The 27,221-nt window shown below is 51.2% G+C and overlaps 1 non-coding gene across 1 annotated transcript; it reads right to left on the bottom strand.

Annotated features, from left to right (window-relative positions):
• Positions 1 to 18,017: 18,017 nt before the first annotated feature.
• Positions 18,018 to 18,092, bottom strand: Trnas-cga (transfer RNA serine (anticodon CGA)). Its single transcript has one exon. It is a non-coding gene; the product is annotated as a tRNA-Ser (tRNA).
• Positions 18,093 to 27,221: the final 9,129 nt, after the last annotated feature.

Raw genomic sequence — 27,221 nt, 5'->3', positions numbered from 1 at the left:
TCTCGGGGGCAAGTGCTCTACCAACTGAGCCACCCAAGCACGGCTCACGCTCCATCCTATCAGCTTTACTTCTGCCAGTACCTCGTCTCCTACCTTCCCAAGTTAACAGAAGCTCTCCTCCGAACCTTGCAGAACTAGCACTCCTGAAAGAAAGGATATTGCGGAGACATGGCATAGCTACAGCCTGGGGAATGTTTCCAGAATGAGATTTTCACTCTGCAGCGGAGTGTGCGCTGATATGAAACTTCCTGGCAGATTAAAACTGCGTGCCGGACCGAGACTCGAACTCGGGACATTTGCCTCTCGCGGGCAAGCGCTCTACCAACCGAGCCACCCAAGCACAACTCACGCTCCATCCTCTCAGCTTTACTCCTGCCAGTACCTCGTCTCCTATCTTCCAAAGTTAAGAGAAATTCTCCTGCGAACCTTGCAGAACTAGCACTCCTGAAAGAAAGGATATTGCGGAGACATGGCATAGCTACAGCCTGGGGAATGTTTCCAGAATGAGATTTTCACGCTGCAGCGGAGTGTGCGCTGATATGAAACTTCCTGGCAGATTAAAACTGCGTGCCGGACCGAGACTCGAACTCGGGACATTTGCCTCTCGCGGGCAAGTGCTCTACCAACCGAGCCACCCATGCACAACTCACGCTCCATCCTCACAGCTTTACTTCTGCCAGTACCTTGTCTACTACCTTCCAAAGTTAACAGAAGCTCTCCTGCGAACCTTGCAGAACTAGCACTCCTGAAAGAAATTATATTGCGGAGACATGGCATAGCCACAGCCTGGGGAATGTTTCCAGAATGAGATTTTCACTCTGCAGTGGACTGTGCGCTGATATGAAACTTCCTGGCAGATTAAATCTGCGTGCCGGACCGACACTCGAACTGGGGACCTTTGCCTCTCGCGGGCAAGTGCTCAACCAACTGAGCCACCCAAGCACGACTCACGCTCCATCCTCACAGCTTTACTTCTGCCAGTACCTCGTCTCCTACCTTCCAAGTTAACAGAAGCTCTCCTGCGAACCTTGCAGAACTAGCACTCCTGAAAGAAATGATATTGCGGAGACATGGCATAGCTACAGCCTGAGGAATGTTTCCAGAATGAGATTTTCTCTCTGCAGCGGAGTGTGCGCTGATATGAAACTTCCTGGCAGATTAAAACTGCGTGCCGGACCGAGACTCGAACTCGGGGCATTTGCCTCTCGCGGGCAACTGCTCTACCAACCGAGCCACCCAAGCACAACTCACGCTCCATCCTCACAGCTTTACTTCTGCCAATACCTCGTCTCCTACCTTCCAAAGATAACAGAAGCTCTCCTGCGAACCTTGCAGAACTAGCACTATTGAAAAAAAGTTATTGCAGAGACATGGCATAGTTACAGCCTGGGGAATGTTTCCAGAATGAGATTTTCACTCTGCAGCGGAGTGTGCGCTGATATGAAACTTCCTGGCAGATTAAAACTGCGTGCCGGACCGAGACTCGAACTCGGGACATTTGCCTCTCGCGGGCAAGTGCTCTACCAACCGAGCCACCCAAGCACAACTCACGCTCCATCCTCACAGCTTTACTTCTGCCAGTACCTCGTCTCCTACCTTCCAAAGTTAACAGAAGCTCTCCTGCAAACCTTGCAGAACTAGCACTCCTGAAAGAAAGGATATTGCGGAGACTTGGCATAGCTACAGCCTGGGGAATGTTTCCAGAATGAGATTTTCACTCTGCAGAGAAGTGTGCGCTGATATGAAACTTCCTGGCAGATTAAAACTGAGTGCCGAACCGATCCTCGAATTCGGGACATTTGCCTCTCGCGGGCAAGTGCTCTACCAACCGAGCCACCCAAGCACAAGTCACGCCCCATGCTCACAGCTTTATTTCTGCCAGTACCTCGTCTCCTACCTTCCAAAGTTAACAGAAGCTCTCCTGCGAACCTTGCAGAACTAGCACTCCTCAAAGTAAGGATATGCGGAGACATGGCATAGCTACAGCCTGGGGAATGTTTCCAGAATGAGATTTTCACTCTGCAGCGGAGTGTGCGCTGATATGAAACTTCCTAAGAGATTAAAACTGCGTGCCTGACCGAGACTCGAACACGGGACATTTGCCTCTCGGGGGCAAGTGCTCTACCAACTGAGCCACCCAAGCACGGCTCACGCTCCATCCTATTAGCTTTACTTCTGCCAGTACCTCGTCTCCTACCTTCCCAAGTTAACAGAAGCTCTCCTCCGAACCTTGCAGAACTAGCACTCCTGAAAGAAAGGATATTGCGGAGACATGGCATAGCTACAGCCTGGGGAATGTTTCCAGAATGAGATTTTCACTCTGCAGCGGAGTGTGCGCTGATATGAAACTTACTGGCAGATTAAAACTGCGTGCCGGACCGAGACTCGAACTCGGGACATTTGCCTCTCGCGGGCAAGTGCTCTACCAACCGAGCCACCCAAGCACAACTCACGCTCCATCCTCACAGCTTTTCTTCTGCCAGTACCTCGTCTCCTACCTTCCAAAGTTAACAGAAGCTCTCCTGCGAACTTTGCAGAACTAGCACCCCTAAAAGAAAGGATATTGCGGAGACATGTCATACCTACAGCCTGGAGAGTGTTTCCAGAATGAGATTTTCACTCTGCAGCGGAGTGTGCGCTGATATGAAACTTCCTGGCGGATTAAAACTGCGTGCCGGACCGAGACTCGAACTCGGGACTTTTGTTTCTCGCGGGCAAGTGCTCTACCAACCGAGCCACCCAAGCACAACTCACGCTCCATCCTCACAGCTTTACTTCTGCCAGTACCTCGTCTCCTACCTTCCAAAGTTAACAGAAGCTCTCCTGCGAACTATGCAGAACTAGCACCCCTAAAAGAAAGGATATTGCGGAGACATGTCATACCTACAGCCTGGAGAGTGTTTCCAGAATGAGATTTTCACTCTGCAGCGGAGTGTGCGCTGATATGAAACTTCCTGGCAGATTAAAACTGCGTGCCGGACCGAGACTCGAACTCGGGACATTTGCCTCTCGGGGGCAAGTGCTCTAAGAACTGAGCCACCCAAGCATAACTCACGCCCCATGCTCACAGCTTTACTTCTGCCAGTACCTCGTCTCCTACCTTCCAAAGTTAACAGAAGCTCTCCTGCGAACCTTGCAGAACTAGCACTCCTGATAGAAAGGATATTGCGGAGACATGGCATAGCTACAGCCTGGGGAATGTTTCCAGAATGAGATTTTCACGCTGCAGCGGAGTGTGCGCTGATATGAAACTTCCTGGCAGATTAAAACTGCGTGCCGGACCGAGACTCGAACTCGGGACATTTGCCTCTCGCGGGCAAGTGCTCTACCAACCGAGCCACCCATGCACAACTCACGCTCCATCCTCACAGCTTTACTTCTGCCAGTACCTCGTCTCCTACCTTCCAAAGTTAGCAGAAGCTCTCCTGCGAACCTTGCAGAACTGGCACTCCTGAAAGAAATGATATTGCGGAGACATGGCATAGCCACAGCCTGGCGAATGTTTCCAGAATGAGATTTTCACTCTGCAGTGGACTGTGCGCTGATATGAAACTTCCTGGCAGATTAAATCTGCGTGCCGGACCGAGACTCGAACTGGGGACCTTTGCCTCTCGCGGGCAAGTGCTCAACCAACTGAGCCACCCAAGCACGACTCACGCTCCATCCTCTCAGCTTCACTTCTGCCAGTACCTCGTCTCCTACCTTCCAAGTTAACAGAAGCTCTCCTGCGAACCTTGCAGAACTAGCACTCCTGAAAGAAATGATATTGCGGAGACATGGCATAGCTACAGCCTGGGGAATGTTTCCAGAATGAGATTTTCTCTCTGCAGCGGAGTTTGCGCCGATATGAAACTTCCTGGCAGATTAAAACTGCGTGCCGGACCGAGACTCGAACTCGGGGCATTTGCCTCTCGCGGGCAACTGCTCTACCAACCGAGCCACCCAAGCACAACTCACGCTCCATCCTCACAGCTTTACTTCTGCCAATACCTCGTCTTTTACCTTCCAAAGATAACAGAAGCTCTCCTGCGAACCTTGCAGAACTAGCACTATTGAAAAAAAGGATATTGCGGGGACATGGCATAGTTACAGCCTGGGGAATGTTTCCAGAATGAGATTTTCACTCTGCAGCGGAGTGTGCGCTGATATGAAACTTCCTGGCAGATTAAAACTGCGTGGCGGACCGAGACTCGAACTCGGGACATTTGCCTCTCGCGGGCAAGTGCTCTACCAACCGAGCCACCCAAGCACAACTCACGCTCCATCCTCACAGCTTTACTTCTGCCAGTACCTCGTCTTCTACCTTCCAAAGTTAACAGAAGCTCTCCTGCAAACCTTGCAGAACTAGCACTCCTGAAAGAAAGGATATTGCGGAGACATGGCATAGCTACAGCCTGGGCAATGTTTCCAGAATGAGATTTTCACTCTGCAGAGAAGTGTGCGCTGATATGAAACTTCCTGGCAGATTAAAACTGCGTGCCGAACCGATCCTCGAATTTGGGACATTTGCCTCTCGCGGGCAAGTGCTCTACCAACCGAGCCACCCAAGCACAAGTCACGCCCCATGCTCACAGCTTTATTTCTGCCAGTACCTCGTCTCCTACCTTCCAAAGTTAACAGAAGCTCTCCTGCGAACCTTGCAGAACTAGCACTCCTGAAAGTAAGGATATGCGGAGACATGGCATAGCTACAGCCTGGGGAATGTTTCCAGAATGAGATTTTCACTCTGCAGAGAAGTGTGCGCTGACATGAAACTTCCTGGCAGATTAAAACTGCGTGCCGGACCGAGACTCGAACTCGGGACATTTGCCTCTCGCGGCCAAGTGCTCTACCAACCGAGCCACCCAAGCACAACCCACGCCCCATGCTCTCAGCTTTATTTCTGCCAGTACCTCGTCTCCTACCTTCCAAAATTAACAGAAGCTCCCCTGCGAACCATGCAGAAGTAGCACTCCTGAAAAATAGGATATTGCGGAGACATGGCTTAGCTACAGCCTGGGAAATGTTTCCAGAATGAGATTTTCACTCTGCAGTGGAGTGTGCGCTGATATGAAACTTCCTGGCAGATTAAAACTGCGTGCCGGACCGAGATTCGAACACGGGACCTTTGCCTCTCGGGGCAAGTGCTCTACCAACTGAGCCACCGAAGCACGGCTCACTCTCCATCCTATCAGCTTTACTTCTGCCAGTACTTCGTCTCCTACCTTCCCAAGTTAACAGAAGCTCTCCTCCGAACCTTGCAGAACTAGCACTCCTGAAAGAAAGGATATTGCGGAGACATGGCATAGCTACAGCCTGGGGAATGTTTCCAGAATGAGATTTTCACTCTGCAGCGGAGTGTGCGCTGATATGAAACTTACTGGCAGATTAAAACTGCGTGCCGGACCGAGACTCGAACTCGGGACATTTGCCTCTCGGGGGCAAGTGCTCTAAGAACTGAGCCACCCAAGCATAACTCACGCCCCATGCTCACAGCTTTACTTCTGCCAGTACCTCGTCTCCTACCTTCCAAAGTTAACAGAAGCTCTCCTGCGAACCTTGCAGAACTAGCACTCCTGATAGAAATGATATTGCGGAGACATGGCATAGCTACAGCCTGGGGAATGTTTCCAGAATGAGTTTTTCACTCTGCAGCGGAGTGTGCGCTGATATGAAACTTCCTGACAGATTAAAACTGCGTGCCGGACCGAGACTCGAACTCGGGACATTTGCCTCTCGCGGGCAAGTGCTCTACCACCTGAGCCACCCAAGCACAACTCACGCCCCATGCTCACAGCTTTCTCTCTGCCAGTACCTCGTCTCCTACCTTCCAAAGTTAACAGAAGCTCTCCTGCGAACCTTGCAGAACTAGCACTCCTGATAGAAAGGATATTGCGGAGCCATGGCATAGCTACAGCCTGGGGAGTGTCTCCAGAATGAGATTTTCACTCTGCAGTGGAGTGTGCGCTGATATGAAACTTCCTGGCAGATTAAAACTGCGTGCCGGACCGAGACTCGAACACGGGACCTTTGCCTCTCGGGGGCAAGTGCTCTACCAACTGAGCCACCCAAGCACGGCTCACGCTCCATCCTATCAGCTTTACGTCTGCCTGTACCTCGTCTCCTACCATCCCAAGTTAACAGAAGCTCTCCTCCGAACCTTGCAGAACTAGCACTCCTGAAAGAAAGGATATTGCGGAGACATGGCATAGCTACAGCCTGGGGAATGTTTCCAGAATGAGATTTTCACTCTGCAGCGGAGTGTGCGCTGATATGAAACTTACTGGCAGATTAAAACTGCGTGCCGGACCGAGACTCGAACTCGGGACATTTGCCTCTCGCGTGCAAGTGCTCTACCAACCGAGCCACCCAAGCACAACTCACGCTCTATCCTCACAGCTTTACTTCTGCCAGTACCTCGTCTCCTACCTTCCAAAGTTAACAGAAGCTCTCCTGCGAACCTTGCAGAACTAGCACTCCTGAAAGAAAGGATATTGCGGAGACATGGTATAGCTACAGCCTGGGGAATGTTTCCAGAATGAGATTTTCACTCTGCAGTGGAGTGTCCGCTGATATGAAACTTCCTGGCAGATTAAAACTGCGTGCCGGACCGAGACTCGAACTCGGAACATTTGCCTCTCGGGGGCAAGTGCTCTACCAACTGAGCCACCTAAGCACAACTCATGCCCCATGCTCACAGTTTTATTTCTGCCAGTACCTCGTCTCCTACCTTCCAAAGTTAACAGAAGCTCTCCTGCGAACCTTGCAGTACTAGCACTCCTGAAAGAAAGGATATTGCGGAGACATGGCATAGCTACAGCCTGGGGAATGTTTCCAGAATGAGATTTTCACTCTGCAGCGGAGTGTGCGCTGATATGAAACTTCCTGACAGATTAAAACTGCGTGCCGGACCGAGACTCGAACTCGGGACATTTGCCTCTCGCGGGCAAGTGCTCTACCAACCGAGCCACCCAAGCACAAGTCACGCCCCATGCTCATAGCTTTATTTCTGCCAGTACCTCGTCTCCTACCTTTCAAAGTTAACAGAAGCTCTCCTGCGAACCTTGCAGATCTATCACTCCTGAAAGAAAGGATATTGCGGAGACATGGCATAGCTACAGCCTGGGGAATGTTTCCAGATTGAGATTTTCACTCTGCAGCGGAGTGTGCGCTAATATGAAGCTTCCTAAGAAATTAAAACTGCGTGCCCGACCGAGACTCGAACTCGGGACATTTGCCTCTCGCGGGCAAGTGCTCTACCAACTGAGCCACCTAAGCACAACTCACACCCCATGCTCACAGTTTTATTTCTGCCAGTACCTCGTCTCCTACCTTCCAAAGTTAACAGAACCTCTCCTGCGAACCTTGCAGTACTAGCACTCCTGAAAGAAAGTATATTGCGGAGACATGGCATAGCTACTGCCTGGGGAATGTTTCCAGAATGAGATTTTCACTCTGCAGCGGAAAGTGCGCTGATATGAAACTTCCTGGCAGATTAAAACTGCGTGCCGGACCGAGACTCGAACTCGGGACCTTTGCCTCTCGGGGGTAAGTGCTCCACCAACTGAACCACCCAAGCACGACTCACACTCCATCCTCACAGCTTTACTTCTGCCAGTACCTCGTCTCCTAGCTTCCAAAGTTAACAGAAGCACTCCTGCGAACATTTGCAGAATTAGCACCCCTGAAAGAAAGGATATTGCGGAGAAATGGCATAGTTACAGCCTGGGGAATGTTGCCAGAATGAGATTTTCACTCTGCAGCGGAGTGTGCGCTGATATGAAACTTCCTGGCAGATTAAAACTGCGTGCCGGACCGAGACTCGAACTCGGGACATTTGCCTCTCGCGGGCAAGTGCTCTACCAACCGAGCCACCCAAGCACAACTCACGCTCCATCCTCACAGCTTTACTTCTGCCAGTACCTCGTCTCCTACCTTCCAAAGTTAACAGAAGCTCTCCTGCAAACCTTGCAGAACTAGCACTCCTGAAAGAAAGGATATTGCGGAGACATGGCATAGCTACAGCCTGGGGAATGTTTCCAGAATGAGATTTTCACTCTGCAGCGGAGTGTGCGCTGATATGAAACTTCCTAAGAGATTAAAACTGCGTGCCCGACCGAGACTCGAACTCGGGACATTTGCCTCTCGCGGGCAAGTGCTCTACCAACCGAGCCACCCAAGCACAACTCACGCCCCATGCTCACAGCTTAATTTCTGCCAGTACCTCGTCTCCTACCTTCCAAAGTTAGCAGAAGCTCTCCTGCGAACCTTTGCAGAACTAGCCCCCCTGAAAGAAAGGATATTGCGGAGACATGGCATAGCTACAGCCTGGGGAATGTTTCCAGAATGAGATTTTCACTCTGCAGAGGAGTGTGCGCTGATATGAAACTTCCTGGCAGATTAAAACTGCGTGCCGGACCGAGACTCGAACTCGGGACCTTTGCCTCTCAGGGGCAAGTGGTCTACAAACTGAGCCACCCAAGCACAACTCACGCCCCATGCTCTCAGCTTTATTTCTGCCAGTACCTCGTCTCCTACCTTCCAAAGTTAACAGAAGCTCTCCTGCGAACCTTGCAGAACTAGCACTCCTGAAAGAAAGGATATTGCGGAGACATGGCATAGCCACAGCCTGGGGAATGTTTCCAGAATGAGATTATCACTCTGCAGTGGAGTGTGCGCTGATATGAAACTTCTTGGCAGATTAAATCTGCGTGCCGGACCGAGACTCGAACTCGGGACCTTTGCCTCTCGAGGAAAAGTGCTCTACCAACCGAGCCACCCAAGCACAAGTCACGCCCCATGCTCACAGCTTTATTTCTGACAGTACCTCGTCTCCTACCTTCCAAAGTTAACAGAAGCTCTCCTGCGAACCTTGCAGAACTAGCACTCCTGAAAGTAAGGATATGCGGAGACATGGCATAGCTACAGCCTGGGGAATGTTTCCAGAATGAGATTTTCATTCTGCAGCGGAGTGTGCGCTGATATGAAACTTCCTAAGAGATTAAAACTGCGTGCCCGACCGAGACTCGAACTCGGGACATTTGCCTCTCGCGGGCAAGTGCTCTACCAACCGAGCCACCCAAGCACAACTCACGCCCCATGCTCACAGCTTAATTTCTGCCAGTACCTCGTCTCCTACCTTCCAAAGTTAGCAGAAGCTCTCCTGCGAACCATTGCAGAACTAGCACTCCTGAAAGAAAGGATATTGCGGAGACATGGCATAGCTACAGCCTGGGGAATGTTTCCAGAATGAGATTTTCACTCTGCAGAGGAGTGTGCACTGATATGAAACTTCCTGGCAGATTAAAACTGCGTGCCGGACCGAGACTCGAACTCATGACCTTTGCCTCTCGGGGGCAAGTGGTCTACAAACTGAGCCACCCAAGCACAACTCACGCCCCATGCTCTCAGCTTTATTACTGCCAGTACCTCGTCTCCTACCTTCCAAAGTTAACAGAAGCTCTCCTGCGAACCTTGCAGAACTAGCACTCCTGAAAGAAAGGATATTGCGGAGACATGGCATAGCCACAGCCTGGGGAATGTTTCCAGAATGAGATTTTCACTCTGCAGTGGAGTGTGCGCTGATATGAAACTTCTTGGCAGATTAAATCTGCGTGCCGGACCGAGACTCGAACTCGGGACCTTTGCCTCTCGAGGAAAAGTGTTCTACCAACCGAGCCGACCAAGCAGCACTCACGCTCCATCCTCACAGCTTTACTTCTGCCAGTACCTCGTCTCCTACCTTCCAAAGTTAACAGAAGCTCTCCTGCGAACCTTGGAGAACTAGCACTCATGAAAGAAAGGATATTGCGGAGACATGGCATAGCTACAGCCTGGGGAATGTTTCCAGAATGAGATTTTCACTCTGCAGCGGAGTGTGCGCTGATATGAAACTTCCTGGCAGATTAAAACTGCGTGCCGGACCGAGACTCGAACTCGGGACATTTGTCTCTCGCGGGCAAGTGCTCTACCAACCGAGCCACCCAAGCACAACTCACGCTCCATCCTCACAGTTTTACTTCTGCCAGTACCTCGTCTCCTACCTTCCAAAGATAACAGAAGCTCTCCTGCGAACCTTGCAGAAATAGCACTCCTGAAAACAAGGATATTGCGGAGACATGGCATAGTTACAGCCTGGGGAATGTTTCCAGAATGAGATTTTCACTCTGCAGCGGAGTGTGCGCTGATATGAAACTTCCTGGCAGATTAAAACTGCGTGCCGTACCGAGACTCGAACTCGGGACATTTGCCTCTCGCGGGCAAGTGCTCTACCAACCGAGCCACCCAAGCACAACTCACGCTCCATCCTCACAGCTTTACTTCTGCCAGTATCTCGTCTCCTACCTTCCAAAGTTAACAGAAGCTCTCCTGCGAAAGTTGCAGAACTAGCACCCCTGAATTAAAGGATATTGCGGAGACATGGCATAGCTACAGCCTGGGGAATGTTTCCAGAATGATATTTTCACTCTGCAATGGACTGTGCGCTGATATGAAACTTCCTGGCAGATTAAATCTGCGTGCCGGACCGAGACTCGAACTCGGGACCTTTGCCTCTCGCGGGCAAGTGCACTACCAACTGAGCCACCCAAGCACGACTCACGCTCCATTCTCACAGCTTTACTTCTGCCAGTACGTCGTCTCCTACCTTCCAAGTTAACAGAAGCTCTCCTGCGACCCTGCAGAACTAGCACTCCTGAAAGAAATGATATTGCGGAGACATGGCAATGCTACAGCCTGGGGAATGTTTCCAGAATGAGATTTTCACTCTGCAGCGGAGTGTGCGCTGATATGAAACTTCCTGGCAGATTAAAACTGCGTGCCGGACCGAGACTCGAACTCGGGACATTTGCCTCTCGCGGGCAACTGCTCTACCAACCGAGCCACAAAAGCACAACTCACGCTCCAACTTCACAGCTTTACTTCTGCCAGTACCTCGTCTCCTACCTTCCAAAGATAACAGAAGCTCTCCTGCGAACCTTGCAGAAATAGCACTCCTGAAAGAAAGGATATTGCGGAGACATGGCATAGTTGCAGCCTGGGGAATGTTTCCAGAATGAGATTTTCACTCTGCAGCGGAGTGTGCGCTGATATGAAACTTCCTGGCAGATTAAAACTGCGTGCCGGACCGAGACTCGAACTCGGGACATTTGCCTCTCGCGGGCAAGTGCTCTACCAACCGAGCCACCCAAGCACAACTCACGCTCCATCCTCACAGCTTTACTTCTGCCAGTACCTCGTCTCCTACCTTCCAAAGTTAACAGAAGCTCTCCTGCGAACCTTTGCAGAACTAGCACCCCTGAAAGAAAGGATATTGCGGAGACATGGCATAGCTACAGCCTGGGGAATGTTTCCAGAATGAGATTTTCACTCTGCAGTGGACTGTGCGCTGATATGAAACTTCCTGGCAGATTAAATCTGCGTGCCGGACCGAGACTCGAACTCGGGACCTTTGCCTCTCGCGGGCAAGTGCACTACCAACTGAGCCACCCAAGCACGACTCACGCTCCATTCTCACAGCTTTACTTCTGCCAGTACCTCGTGTCCTACCTTCCAAGTTAACAGAAGCTCTCCTGCGAACCTTGCAGAACTAGCACTCCTGAAAGAAATGATATTGCGGAGACATGGCAATGCTACTGCCTGGGGAATGTTTCCAGAATGAGATTTTCACTCTGCAGCGGAGTGTGCGCTGATATGAAACTTCCTGGCAGATTAAAACTGCGTGCCGGACTGAGACTCGAACTCGGGACATTTGCCTCTCGCGGGCAAGTGCTCTACCACCTGAGCCACCCAAGCACAACTCACGCCCCATGCTCACAGCCTTATTTCTGCCAGTACCTAGTCTCCTACCTTCCAAAGTTAACAGAAGCTCTCCTGCGAACCTTGCAGAACTAGCACTCCTGAAAGAAAGGATATTGCGGAGACATGGCATAGCTACAGCCTGGGGAATGTTTCCAGAATGAGATTTTCACTCTGCAGCGGAGTGTGCGCTGATATGAAACTTCCTGGCAGATTAAAACTGCGTGCCGGACCGAGACTCGAACTCGGGACATTTGCCTCTCGCGGGCAAGTGCACTACCAACCGAGCCACCCAAGCACGACTCACGACACATCCTCACAGCTTTACTTCTGCCAGTACCTCGGCTCCTACCTTCCAAAGATAACAGAAGCTCTCCTGCGAACCTTGCAGAACTGGCACCCCTGAAAGAAATGATATTGCGGAGACATGGCAATGCCACAGCCTGGGGAATGTTTCCAGAATGAGATTTTCACTCTGCAGTGGAGTGTGCGCTGATATGAAACTTCGTGGCAGATTAAATCTGCATGCCGGACCGAGACTCGAACTCGGGACATTTGCGTCTCGCGGGCAAGTGCTCTACCAACTGAGCCACCCAAGCACGACTCACGCCCCATCCTCACAGCATTACTTCTGCCAGTACGTCTTCTTCTACCTTCCAAAGATAACAGTAGCTCTCCTGCGAACCTTGCAGAACTAGCACTCCTGAAAGAAAGGATATTGCGGAGACATGGCATAGCTACAGCCTGGGGAATGTTTCCAGAATGAGATTTTCACGCTGCAGCGGAGTGTGCGCTGATATGAAACTTCCTGGCAGATTAAAACTGCGTGCCGGACCGAGACTCGAACTCGGGACATTTGCCTCTCGCGGGCAAGTGCTCTACCAACCGAGCCACCCAAGCCCAACTCACGCTCCATCCTCACAGCTTTACTTCTGCCAGTACCTCGTCTCCTACCTTCCAAAGTTAACAGAAGCTCTCCTGCAAACCTTGCAGAACTAGCACTCCTGAAAGAAAGGATATTGCGGAGACATGGCATAGCTACAGCCTGGGGAATGTTTCCAGAATGAGATTTTCACTCTGCAGAGAAGTGTGCGCTGATATGAAACTTCCTGGCAGATTAAAACTGCGTGCCGAACCGATCCTCGAATTCGGGATATTTGCCTCTCGCGGGCAAGTGCTCTACCAACCGAGCCACCCAAGCACAAGTCACGCCCCATGCTCACAGCTTTATTTCTGCCAGTACCTCGTCTCCTACCTTCCAAAGTTAACAGAAGCTCTCCTGCGAACCTTGCAGAACTAGCACTCCTGAAAGTAAGGATATGCGGAGACATGGCATAGCTACAGCCTGGGGAATGTTTCCAGAATGAGATTTTCACTCTGCAGCGGAGTGTGCGCTGATATGAAACTTCCTAAGAGATTAAAACTGCGTGCCCGACCGAGACTCGAACTCGGGACATTTGCCTCTCGCGGGCAAGTGCTCTACCAACCGAGCCACCCAAGCACAACTAACGCCCCATGCTCACAGCTTAATTTCTGCCAGTACCTCGTCTCCTACCTTCCAAAGTTAGCAGAAGCTCTCCTGCGAACATTTGCAGAACTAGCACCCCTGAAAGAAAGGATATTGCGGAGACATGGCATAGCTACAGCCTGGGGAATGTTTCCAGAATGAGATTTTCACTCTGCAGAGGAGTGTGCGTTGATATGAAACTTCCTGGCAGATTAAAACTGCGTGCCGGACCGAGACTCGAACTCGGGACATTTGCCTCTCGCGGGCAAGTGCTCTACCAACCGAGCCACCCAAGCACAACTCACGCTCCATCCTCACAGCTTTACTTCTGCCAGTACCTCGTCTCCTACCTTCCAAAGTTAACAGAAGCTCTCCTGCGAACCTTGCAGAACTAGCACTCCTGAAAGAAAGGATATTGCGGAGACATGGCATAGCTACAGCCTGGGGAATGTTTCCAGAATGAGATTTTAACTCTGCAGCGGATTGTGCGCTGATATGAAACTTCCTGGCAGATTAAAACTGCGTGCCGGACCGAGACTCGAACTCGGGACATTTGCGTCTCGCGGGCAAGTGCTCTACCAACCGAGCCACCCAAGCACAACTCACGCTCCATCCTCACAGCTTTACTTCTGCCAGTACCTCGTCTCCTACCTTCCAAAGATAACAGAAGCTCTCCTGCGAACCTTGCAGAAATAGCACTCCTGAAAAAAAGGATATGGCGGAGACATGGCATAGTTACAGCCTGGGGAATGTTTCCAGAATGAGATTTTCACTCTGCAGCGGAGTGTGCGCTGATATGAAACTTCCTGGCAGATTAAAACTGCGTGCCGGACCGAGACTCGAACTCGGGATATTTGCCTCTCGCGGGCAAGTGCTCTACCAACCGAGCCACCCAAGCACAACTCACGCTCCATCCTCACAGCTTTACTTCTGCCAGTACCTCGTCTCCTACCTTCCAAGTTAACAGAAGCCCTCCTGCAAACCTTGCAGAACTAGCACTCCTGAAAGAAAGGATATTGCGGAGACATGGCATAGCTACAGCCTGGGGAATGTTTCCAGAATGAGATTTTCACTCTGCAGAGAAGTGTGCGCTGATATGAAACTTCCTGGCAGATTAAAACTGCGTGCCGAACCGATCCTCGAACTCGGGACATTTGCCTCTCGCGGGCAAGTGCTCTACCAACCGAGCCACCCAAGCACAAGTCACGCCCCATGCTCACAGCTTTATTTCTGCCAGTACCTCGTCTCCTACCTTCCAAAGTTAACAGAAGCTCTCCTGCGAACCTTGCAGAAATAGCACTCCTGAAAGAAAGGATATTGCGGAGACATGGCATAGCTACAGCCTGGGGAATGTTTCCAGAATGAGATTTTCACTCTGCAGCGGAGTGTGCGCTGATATGAAACTTCCTGGCAGATTAAAACTGCGTGCCGGACCGAGACTCGAAGTCGGGACATTTGCCTCTCGCGGGCAAGTGCTCTACCAACCGAGCCACCCAAGCACAACCCACGCTCCATCCTCACAGCTTTATTTATGCCAGTACCTCGTCTCCTACCTTCCAAAGTTAACAGAAGCTCTCCTGCAAACCTTGCAGAACTAGCACTCCTGAAAGAAAGGATATTGCGGAGACATGGCATAGCTACAGCCTGGGGAATGTTTCCAGAATGAGATTTTCACTCTGCAGAGAAGTGTGCGCTGATATGAAACTTCCTGGCAGATTAAAACTGCGTGCCGAACCGATCCTCGAATTCGGGACATTTGCCTCTCGCGGGCAAGTGCTCTACCAACTGAGCCACCCAAGCACAAGTCATGCCCCATGCTCACAGCTTTATTTCTGCCAGTACCTCGTCTCCTACCTTCCAAAGTTAACAGAAGCTCTCCTGCGAACCTTGCAGAACTAGCACTCCTGAAAGTAAGGATATGCGGAGACATGGCATAGCTACAGCCTGGGGAATGTTTCCAGAATGAGATTTTCACTCTGCAGCGGAGTGTGCGCTGATATGAAACTTCCTAAGAGATTAAAACTGCGTGCCCGACCGAGACTCGAACTCGGGACATTTGCCTCTCGCGGGCAAGTGCTCTACCAACCGAGCCACCCAAGCACAACTAACGCCCCATGCTCACAGCTTAATTTCTGCCAGTACCTCGTCTCCTACCTTCCAAAGTTAGCAGAAGCTCTCCTGCGAACCTTTGCAGAACTAGCACCCCTGAAAGAAAGGATATTGCGGAGACATGGCATAGCTACAGCCTGGGGAATGTTTCCAGAATGAGATTTTCACTCTGCAGAGGAGTGTGCGCTGATGTGAAACTTCCTGGCAGATTAAAACTGCGTGCCGGACCGAGACTCGAACTCGGGACCTTTGCCTCTCGGGGGCAAGTTGTCTACAAACTGAGCCACCCAAGCACAACTCACGCCTCATGCTCTCTGCTTTATTTTTGCCAGTACCTCGTCTCCTACCTTCCAAAGTTAACAGAAGCTCTCCTGCGAACCTTGCAGAACTAGCACTCCTGAAAGAAAGGATATTGCGGAGACATGGCATAGCCACAGCCTGGGGAATGTTTCCAGAATGAGATTTTCACTCTGCAGTGGAGTGTGCGCTGATATGAAACTTCTTGGCAGATTAAATCTGCGTGCCGGACCGAGACTCGAACTCGGGACCTTTGCCTCTCGAGGAAAAGTGCTCTACCAACCGAGCCACGCAAGCAGCACTCACGCTCCATCCTCACAGCTTTACTTCTGCCAGTACCTCGTCTCCTACCTTCCAAAGTTAACAGCAGCTCTCCTGCGAACCTTGCAGAACTAGCACTCCTGAAAGAAAGGATATTGCGGAGACATGGCATAGCTACAGCCTGGGGAATGTTTCCAGAATGAGATTTTCACTCTGCAGCGGAGTGTGCGCTGATATGAAACTTCCTGGCAGATTAAAACTGCGTGCCGGACCGAGACTCGAACTCGGGACATTTGCCTCTCGCGGGCAAGTGCTCTACCAACCGAGCCACCCAAGCACAACTCACGCTCCATCCTCACAGCTTTACTTCTGCCAGTACCTCGTCTCCTACCTTCCAAAGATAACAGAAGCTCTCCGGCGAACCTTGCAGAAATAGCACTCCTGAAAAAAAGGATATTGCGGAGACATGGCATAGTTACAGCCTGGGGAATGTTTCCAGAATGAGATTTTCACTCTGCAGCGGAGTGTGCGCTGATATGAAACTTCCTGGCAGATTAAAACTGCGTGCCGGACCGAGACTCGAACTCGGGACATTTGCCTCTCGCGGGCAAGTGCTCTACCAACCGAGCCACCCAAGCACAACTCACGCTCCATCCTCACAGCTTTACTTCTGCCAGTACCTCGTCTCCTACCTTCCAAAGTTAACAGAAGCTCTCCTGCGAAAGTTGCAGAACTAGCACCCCTGAATGAAAGGATATTGCGGAGACATGGCATAGCTACAGTCTGGGGAATGTTTCCAGAATGAGATTTTCACTCTGCAGTGGACTGTGCGCTGATATGAAACTTCCTGGCAGATTAAATTTGCGTGCCGGACCGAGACTCGAACTCGGGACCTTTGCCTCTCGCAGGGCAAGTGCACTACCAACTGAGCCACCCAAGCACGACTCACGCTCCATCCTCACAGCTTTACTTCTGCCAGTACCTCGTCTCCTACCTTCCAAGTTAACAGAAGCTCTCCTGCGAACCTTGCAGAACTAGCACTCCTGAAAGAAATGATATTGCGGAGACATGGCAATGCTACAGCCTGGGGGATGTTTCCAGAATGAGATTTTCACTCTGCAGCGGAGTGTGCGCTGATATGAAACTTCCTGGCAGATTAAAACTGCGTGCCGGACCGAGACTCGAACTCGGGACATTTGCCTCTCGCGGGCAACTGCTCTACCAACCGAGGCACCCAAGCACAACTCACGCTCCATCTTCACAGCCTTACTTCTGCCAGTACCTCGTCTCCTACCTTCCAAAGATAACAGAAGCTCTCCTGCGAACCTTGCAGAACTAGCACTCCTGAAAAAAAGGATATTGCGGAGACATGGCATAGTTACAGCCTGGGGAATGGTTCCAGAATGAGATTTTCACTCTGCAGCGGAGTGTGCGCTGATATGAAACTTCCTGGCAGATTAAAACTGCGTGCCGGACCGAGACTCGAACTCGGGACATTTGCCTCTCGCGGGCAAGTGCTCTACCACCTGAGCCACCCAAGCACAACTCACGCCCCATGCTCACAGCTTTATTTCTGCCAGTACCTAGTCTCCTACCTTCCAAAGTTAACAGAAGCTCTCCTGCGAACCTTGCAGAACTAGCACTCCTGAAAGAAAGGATATTGCGGAGACATGGCATAGCTACAGCCTGGGGAATGTTTCCAGAATGAGATTTTCACTCTGCAGCGGAGTGTGCGCTGATATGAAACTTCCTGGCAGATTAAAACTACGTGCCGGACCGAGACTCGAACTGGGGACATTTGCCTCTCGCGGGCACGTGCACTACCAACCGAGCCACCCAAGCACGACTCACGACACATCCTCACAGCTTTACTTCTGCCAGTACCTCGTCTCCTACCTTCCAAAGATAACAGAAGCTCTCCTGCGAACCTTGCAGAACTGGCACCCCTGAAAGAAATGATATTGCGGAGACATGGCAATGCCACAGCCTGGGGAATGTTTCCAGAATGAGATATTCACTCTGCAGTGGAGTGTGCGCTGATATGAAACTTCGTGGCAGATTAAATCTGTGCGCCGGACCGAGACTCGAACTCGGGACCTCTGCCTCTCGCGGGCAAGTGCTCTACCAACTGAGCCACCCAAGCACGACTCACGCTCCATCCTCACAGCTTTACTTCTGCCAGTACCTCGTCTTACACCTTCCAAGTTAACAGAAGCTCTTCAGCGAACCTTGCTGAACTAGCACTCCTGAAAGAAATGATATTGCGGAGACATGGCATAGCTACAGCCTGGGGAATGTTTCCAGAATGAGATTTTCACTCTGCAGCGGAGTGTGCGCTGATATGAAACTTCCTTGCAGATTAAAACTGCGTGCCGGACCGAGACTCGAACTCGGGACATTTGCCTCTCGCGGGCAAGTGCTCTACCAACTGAGCCACCCAAGCACAACTCACGCTCCATCCTCACAGCTTTACTTCTGCCAGTAACCCGTCTCCTACCTTCCAAAGATAACAGAAGCTCTCCTGCGAACCTTGCAGAACTAGCACTCCTGAAAGAAAGGATATTGCGGAGACATGGCATAGTTACAGCCTGGGGAATGTTTCCAGAATGAGAATTTCACTCTGCAGCGGAGTGTGCGCTGATATGAAACTTCCTGGCAGATTAAAACTGCGTGCCGGACCGATACTCGAACTCGGGACATTTGCCTCTCGCGGGCAAGTGCTCTACCAACCGAGCCACCCAAGCACAACTCACGCTCCATCCTCACAGCTTTACTTCTGCCAGTACCTCGTCTCCTACCTTCCAAAGTTAGCAGAAGCTCTCCTGCAAACCTTGCAGAACTAGCACTCCTGAAAGAAAGGATATTGCGGAGACATGGCATAGCTACTGCCTGGGGAATGTTTCCAGAATGAGATTTTCACTCTGCAGAGAAGTGTGCGCTGATATGAAACTTCCTGGCAGATTGAAACTGCGTGCCGAACCGATCCTCGAATTCGGGACATTTGCCTCTCGCGGGCAAGTGCTCTACCAACCGAGCCACCCAAGCACAAGTCACGCCCCATGCTCACAGCTTTATGTCTGCCAGTACCTCGTCTCCTACCTTCCAAAGTTAACAGAAGCTCTCCTGCGAACCTTGCTGAACTAGCACTCCTGAAAGTAAGGATATGCGGAGACATGGCATAGCTACAGCCTGGGGAATGTTTCCAGAATGAGATTTTCACTCTGCAGCGGAGTGTGCGCTGATATGAAACTTCCTAAGAGATTAAAACTGCGTGCCCGACCGAGACTCGAACTCGGGACATTTGCCTCTCGCGGGCAAGTGCTCTACCAACCGAGCCACCCAAGCACAACTCACGCCCCATGCTCACAGCTTAATTTCTGCCAGTACCTCGTCTCCTACCTTCCAAAGTTAGCAGAAGCTCTCCTGCGAACCTTTGCAGAACTAGCACCCCTGAAAGAAAGGATATTGCGGAGACATGGCATAGCTACAGCCTGGGGAATGTTTCCAGAATGAGATTTTCACTCTGCAGAGGAGTGTGCGCTGATATGAAACTTCCTGGCAGATTAAAACTGCGTGCCGGACCGAGACTCGAACTCGGGACCTTTGCCTCTCGGGGGCAAGTGGTCTACAAACTGAGCCACCCAAGCACAACTCACGCCCCATGCTCTCAGCTTTATTTCTGCCAGTACCTCGTCTCCTACCTTCCAAAGTTAACAGAAGCTCTCCTGCGAACCTTGCAGAACTAGCACTCCTGAAAGAAAGGATATTGCGGAGACATGGCATAGCCACAGCCTGGGGAATGTTTCCAGAATGAGATTTTCACTCTGCAGTGGAGTGTGCGCTGATATGAAACTTCTTGGCAGATTAAATCTGCGTGCCGGACCGAGACTCGAACTCGGGACCTTTGCCTCTCGAGGAAAAGTGCTCTACCAACCGAGCCACCCAAGCAGCACTCACGCTCCATCCTCACAGCTTTACTTCTGCCAGTACCTCGTCTCATACCTTCCAAAGTTAACAGCAGCTCTCCTGCGAACCTTGCAGAACTAGCACTCCTGAAAGAAAGGGTATTGCGGAGACATGGCATAGCTACAGCCTGGGGAATGTTTCCAGAATGAGATTTTCACTCTGCAGCGGAGTGTGCGCTGATATGAAACTTCCTGGCAGATTAAAACTGCGTGCCGGACCGAGACTCGAACTGGGGACATTTGCCTCTCGCGGGCAAGTGCTCTACCAACCGAGCCACCCAAGCACAACTCACGCTCCATCCTCACAGCTTTACTTCTGCCAGTACCTCGTCTCCTACCTTCCAAAGATAACAGAAGCTCTCCTGCGAACCTTGCAGAAATAGCACTCCTGAAAAAAAGGATATTGCGGAGACATGGCATAGTTACAGCTTGGGGAATGTTTCCAGAATGAGATTTTCACTCTGCAGCGGAGTGTGCGCTGATATGAAACTTCCTGGCAGATTAAAATTGCGTGCCGGACCGAGACTCGAACTCGGGACATTTGCCTCTCGCGGGCAAGTGCTCTACCAACCGAGCCACCCAAGCACAACTCACGCTCCATCCTCACAGCTTTACTTCTGCCAGTACCTCGTCTCCTACCTTCCAAAGTTAACAGAAGCTCTCCTGCGGAAGTTGCAGAACTAGCACCCCTGAATGAAAGGATATTGCGGAGACATGGCATAGCTACAGCCTGGGGAATGTTTCCAGAATGAGATTTTCACTCTGCAGTGGACTGTACGCTGATATGAAACTTCCTGGCAGATTAAATCTGCGTGCCGGACCGAGACTCGAACTCGGGACCTTTGCCTCTCGCGGGCAAGTGCACTACCAACTGAGCCACCCAAGCACGACTCACGCTCCATCCTCACAGCTTTACTTCTGCCAGTACCTCGTCTCCTACCTTCCAAGTTAACAGAAGCTCTCCTGCGAACCTTGCAGAACTAGCACTCCTGAAAGAAATGATATTGCGCAGACATGGCAATGCTACAGCCTGGGGAATGTTTCCAGAATGAGATTTTCACTCTGCAGCGGAGTGTGCGCTGATATGAAACTTCCTGGCAGATTAAAACTGCGTGCCGGACCGAGACTCGAACTCGGGACATTTGCCTCTCACGGGCAACAGCTCTACCAACCGAGCCACCCAAGCACAACTCACGCTCCATCTTCACAGCTTTACTTCTGCCAGTACCTCGTCTCCTACCTTCCAAAGATAACAGAAGCTCTCCAGCGAACCTTGCAGAACTAGCACTCCTGAAAAAAAGGATATTGCGGAGACATGGCATAGTTACAGCCTGGGGAATGGTTCCAGAATGAGATTTTCACTCTGCAGCGGAGTGTGCGCTGATATCAATTTTCCTGGCAGGTTAAAACTGCGTGCCGGACCGAGACTCGAACTCGGGGCCTTTGCCTCTCGCGGGCAAGTGCTCTACCAACTGAGCAACCCAAGCAGGACCCACGCCCCATCCTCACAGCTTTATTTCTGCCAGTACATCGTCTCCTACCTTCCAAAGTTAACAGAAGCCCTCCACCGAACCTTGCAGAACTAGCACTCCTGAAAGAAAGGATATTGCGGAGACATGGCATAGCTACAGCCTGGGGAATGTTTCCAGAATGAGATTTTCACTCTGCAGCGGAGTGTGCGCTGATATGAAACTTCCTGGCAGATTAAAACTGCGTGCCGGACCGAGACTCGAACTCGGGACCTTTGCATCTCGGGGGCAAGTGCTCTACCAACTGAGCCACCCAAGCACAACTCATCCCCATGCTCTCTGCTTTATTTCTGCCAGTACCTCGTCTCCTACCTTCCAAAGTTAACAGAAGCTCTCCTGCGAACCTTGCAGAACTAGCACACCTGAAAGAAAGGATATTGGGGAGACATGGCATAGCTACAGCCTGGGGAATGTTTCCAGAATGAGATTTTCACTCTGCAGCGGAGTGTGCGCTGATATGAACTTCCTGGCAGACTAAAACTGCGTGCCGGACCGAGACTCGAACTCGGGACATTTGCCTCTCGCGGGCAAGTGCTCTACCAACCGAGCCACCCAAGCACAACTCACGCTCCTTCCTCACAGCTTTACTTCTGCCAGTACCTCGTCTCCTACCTTCCAAAGTTAACAGAAGCTCTCCTGCGAACCTTGGAGAACTGGCACTCATGAAAGAAAGGATATTGCGGAGACATGGCATAGCTACAGCCTGGGGAATGCTTCCAGAATGAGATTTTCACTCTGCAGCGGAGTGTGCGCTGATATGAATCTTCCTGGCAGATTAAAACTGCGTGCCGGACCGAGACTCGAACTCGGGACCTTTGCCTCTCGCGGGCAAGTGCTCTACCAACTGAGCCACCCAAGCACGACTCACGCCCCATTCTCACAGCTTTACTTCTGCCAGTACCTCGTCTCCTACCTTCCAAAGTTAACAGAAGCTCTCCTGCGAACCTTGCAGAACTAGCACTCCTGAAAGAAAGGATTTTGCGGAGACATGGCATAGCCACAGCCTGGGGAATGTTTCCAGAATGAGATTTTCACTCTGCAGCGGAGTGTGCGCTGATATGAAACTTCCTGGCAGATTAAAACTGCGTGCCGGACCGAGACTCGAACTCGGGACATTTGCCTCTCGCGGGCAAGTGCTCTACAAACAGAGCCACCCAAGCACGACCCACGCCCCATCTTCACAGCTTTACTTCTGCCAGTACCTCGTCTCCTACCTTCCAAAGACAACAGAAGCTCTCCTGCGAGCCTTGCAGATCTAGCACTCCTGAAAGAAAGGTTATTGCGGAGACATGGCATAGCTACAGCCTGGGGAATTTTTCCAGAATGAGATTTTCACTCTGCAGCGGAGTGTGCGCTGATATGAAACTTCCTGGCAGATTAAAACTGCGTGCCGGACCGAGACTCGAACTGGGGACATTTGCCTCTCGCGTGCAAGTGCTCTACCAACCGAGCCACCCAAGCACAACTCACGCTCCATCCTCACAGCTTTACTTCTGCCAGTACCTCGTCTCCTACCTTCCAAAGATAACAGAAGCTCTCCTGCGAACCTTGCAGAAATAGCACTCCTGAAAAAAAGGATATTGCGGAGACATGGCATAGTTACAGCCTGGGGAATGTTTCCAGAATGAGATTTTCACTCTGCAGCGGAGTGTGCGCTGATATGAAACTTCCTGGCAGATTAAAACTGCGTGCCGGACCGAGACTCGAACTCGGGACATTTGCCTCTCGCGGGCAAGTGCTCTACCAACGGAGCCACCCAAGCACAACTCACGCTCCATCCTCACAGCTTTACTTCTGCCAGTACCTCGTCTCCTACCTTCCAAAGTTAACAGAAGCTCTCCTGCGAAAGTTGCAGAACTAGCACCCCTGAATGAAAGGATATTGCGGAGACATGGCATAGCTACAGCCTGGGGAATGTTTCCAGAATGAGATTTTCACTCTGCAGTGGACTGTGCGCTGATATGAAACTTCCTGGCAGATTAAATCTGCGTGCCGGACCGAGACTCGAACTCGGGACCTTTGCCTCTCGCGGGCAAGTGCACTACCAACTGAGCCACCCAAGCACGACTCACGCTCCATCCTCACAGCTTTACTTCTGCCAGTACCTCGTCTCCTACCTTCCAAGTTAACAGAAGCTCTAATGCGAACCTTGCAGAACTAGCACTCCTGAAAGAAATGATATTGCGGAGACATGGCAATGCTACAGCCTGGGGAATGTTTCCAGAATGAGATTTTCACTCTGCAGCGGAGTGTGCGCTGATATGAAACTTCCTGGCAGATTAAAACTGCGTGCCGGACCGAGACTCGAACTCGGGATATTTGCCTCTCGCGGGCAACTGCTCTACCAACCGAGCCACCCAAGCACAACTCACGCTCCATCTTCACAGCTTTACTTCTGCCAGTACCTCGTCTCCTACCTTCCAAAGATAACAGAAGCTCTCCTGCGAACCTTGCAGAACTAGCACTCCTGAAAAAAAGGATATTGCGGAGACATGGCATAGTTACAGCCTGGGGAATGGTTCCAGAATGAGATTTTCACTCTGCAGCGGAGTGTGCGCTGATATGAAACTTCCTGGCAGATTAAAACTGCGTGCCGGACCGAGACTCGAACTCGGGACATTTGCCTCTCGCGGGCAAGTGCTCTACCACCTGAGCCACCCAAGCACAACTCACGCCCCATGCTCACAGCTTTATTTCTGCCAGTACATCGTCTCCTACCTTCCAAAGTTAACAGAAGCCCTCCTCCGAACCTTGCAGAACTAGCACTCCTGAAAGAAAGGATATTGCGGAGACATGGCATAGTTACAGCCTGGGGAATGGTTCCAGAATGAGATTTTCACTCTGCAGCGGAGTGTGCGCAGATATGAACTTTCGTGGCAGATTAAATCTGCGTGCCGGACCGAGAGTCGAACTCGGGACATTTTGCCTCTCGCGGGCAAGTGCTCTACCAACTGAGCCACCCAAGCACGACTCACGTCCCATCCTCACAGCTTTACTTCTGCCAGTACCTCTTCTTCTACCTTCCAAAGATAACAGAAGCTCTCCTGCGAACCTTGCAGAACTAGCACTCCTGAAAGAAAGGATATTGCGGAGACATGGCAAAGCTACAGCCTGGGGAATGTTTCCAGAATGAGATTTTCACTCTGCAGCGGAGTATGCGCTGATATGAAACTTCCTTGCATATTAAAACTGCGTGCCGGACCGAGACTCGAACTCGGGACATTTGCCTCTCGCGGTCAAGTGCACTACCAACCGAGCCACCCAAGCACAACTCACGCTCCATCCTCACAGCTTTACTTCTGCCAGTACCTCGTCTCCTACCTTCCAAAGTTAACAGAAGCTCTCCTCCGAAACTTGCAGTACTAGCACTCCTGAAAGAAAGGATATTGCGGAGACATGGCATAGCCACAGCCTGGGGAATGTTTCCAGAATGAGATTTTCACTCTGCAGCGGAGTGTGCGCTGATATCAATTTTCCTGGCAGGTTAAAACTGCGTGCCGGACCGAGACTTGAACTCGGGACCTTTGCCTCTCGCGGGCAAGTGCTCTACCAACTGAGCAACCCAAGCACGACTCACGCCCCATCCTCACAGCTTTATTTCTGCCTGTACATCGTCTCCTACCTTCCAAAGTTAACAGAAGCCCTCCTCCGAACCTTGCAGAACTAGCACTCCTGAAAGAAAGGATATTGCGGAGACATGGCATAGCTACAGCCTGGGGAATGTTTCCAGAATGAGATTTTCACTCTGCAGCGGAGTGTGCGCTGATATGAAACTTCCTGGCAGATTAAAACTGCGTGCCAGACCGAGACTCGAACTCGGGACCTTTGCATCTCGGGGGCAAGTGCTCTACCAACTGAGCCACCCAAGCAAAACTCACCCCCATGCTCACTGCTTTATTTCTGCCAGTACCTCGTCTCCTACCTTCCAAAGTTAACAGAAGCTCTGCTGCGAACCTTGCAGAACTAGCACACCTGAAAGAAAGGATATTGGGGAGACATGGCATAGCTACAGCCTGGGGAATGTTTCCAGAATGAGATTTTCACTCTGCAGCGGAGTGTGCGCTGATATGACCTTCCTGGCAGACTAAAACTGCGTGCCGGACCGAGACTCGAACTCGGGACATTTGCCTCTCGCGGGCAAGTGCTCTACCAACCGAGCCATCCAAGCACAACTCACGCTCCATCCTCACAGCTTTACTTCTGCCAGTACCTCGTCTCCTACCTTCCAAAGTTAACAGAAGCTCTCCTGCGAAACTTGGAGAACTGGCACTCATGAAAGAAAGGATTTTGCGGAGACATGGCATAGCTACAGCCTGGGGAATGCTTCCAGAATGAGATTTTCACTCTGCAGCCGAGTGTGCGCTGATATGAATCTTCCTGGCAGATTAAAACTGCGTGCCGGACCGAGACTCGAACTCGGGACCTTTGCCTCTCGCGGGCAAGTGCTCTACCAACTGAGCCACCCAAGCACGACTCACGCCCCATTCTAACAGCTTTACTTCTGCCAGTACCTTGTCTCCTACCTTCCAAAGTTAACAGAAGCTCTCCTGCGAACCTTGCAGAACTAGCACTCCTGAAAGAAAGGATTTTGCGGAGACATGGCATAGCCACAGCCTGGGGAATGTTTCCAGAATTAGATTTTCACTCTGCAGCGGAGTGTGCGCTGATATGAAACTTCCTGGCAGATTAAAACTGCGTGCCGGACCGAGACTCGAACTCGGGACCTTTGCTTCTCGCGTGCAAGTGCTCTACCAACTGAGCCACCCAAGCACGGCTCACGCCCCATCCTCACAGCTTTACTTCTGCCAGTACGTCGTCTCCTACCTTCCAAAGATAACAGAAACTCTCCTGCGAAACTTGCAGAACTAGCACTCCTGAAAGAAAATATATTGCGGAGACACGGCATAGCCACAGGCTGGGGAATGTTTCCAGAATGAGATTTTCACTCTGCAGTGGAGTGTGCGCTGATATGAAACTTCCTGGCAGAATAAATCTGCATGCCGGACCGAGACTCGAACTCGGGACATTTGCCTCTCGCGGGCAAGTGCTCTACCAACTGAGCCACCCAAGCACGACCCACGCCCCATCTTCACAGCTTTACTTCTGCCAGTACCTCGTCTCCTACCTTCCAAAGACAACAGAAGCTCTCCTACGAACCTTGCAGATCTAGCACTCCTGAAAGAAAGGTTATTGCGGAGACAAAGCATAGCCACAACCTGGGGAATGTTTCCAGAATGAGATTTTCACTCTGCATGAGAGTGTGCGCTGATATGAAACTTCGTGGCAGGTTAAAACTGTGTGCCGGACCGAGACTCGAACTCGGGACGTTAGCCTCTCGCGGGCAAGTGCACTACCAACCGAGCCACCCAAGCACAACTCACGCCCCATGCTCACAGCTTAATTTCTGCCAGTACCTCGTCTCCTACCTTCCAAAGTTAGCAGAAGCTCTCCTGCGAACCTTGCAGAACTAGCACTCCTGAAAGAAAGGATATTGCGGAGACATGGCATAGCCACAGCCTGGGGAATGTTTCCAGAATGAGATTTTCACTCTGCAGTGGAGTGTGCGCTGATATGAAACTTCTTGGCAGATTAAATCTGCGTGCCGGCCGAGACTCGAACTCGGGACCTTTGCCTCTCGAGGAAAAGTGCTCTACCAACCGAGCCACCCAAGCAGCACTCACGCTCCATCCTCACAGCTTTACTTCTGCCAGTACCTCGTCTCCTACCTTCCAAAGTTAACAGAAGCTCTCCTGCGAAAGTTGCAGAACTAGCACCCCT

This window comes from Schistocerca serialis, unplaced genomic scaffold (genome assembly GCF_023864345.2).
Source record: "Schistocerca serialis cubense isolate TAMUIC-IGC-003099 unplaced genomic scaffold, iqSchSeri2.2 HiC_scaffold_1420, whole genome shotgun sequence".
NCBI classification, from domain to species: Eukaryota; Metazoa; Arthropoda; class Insecta; order Orthoptera; family Acrididae; genus Schistocerca; species Schistocerca serialis.
The sequence above is the reverse complement of the archived record's forward strand: the minus strand, read 5'-3'. Positions and strand labels throughout refer to the sequence as shown.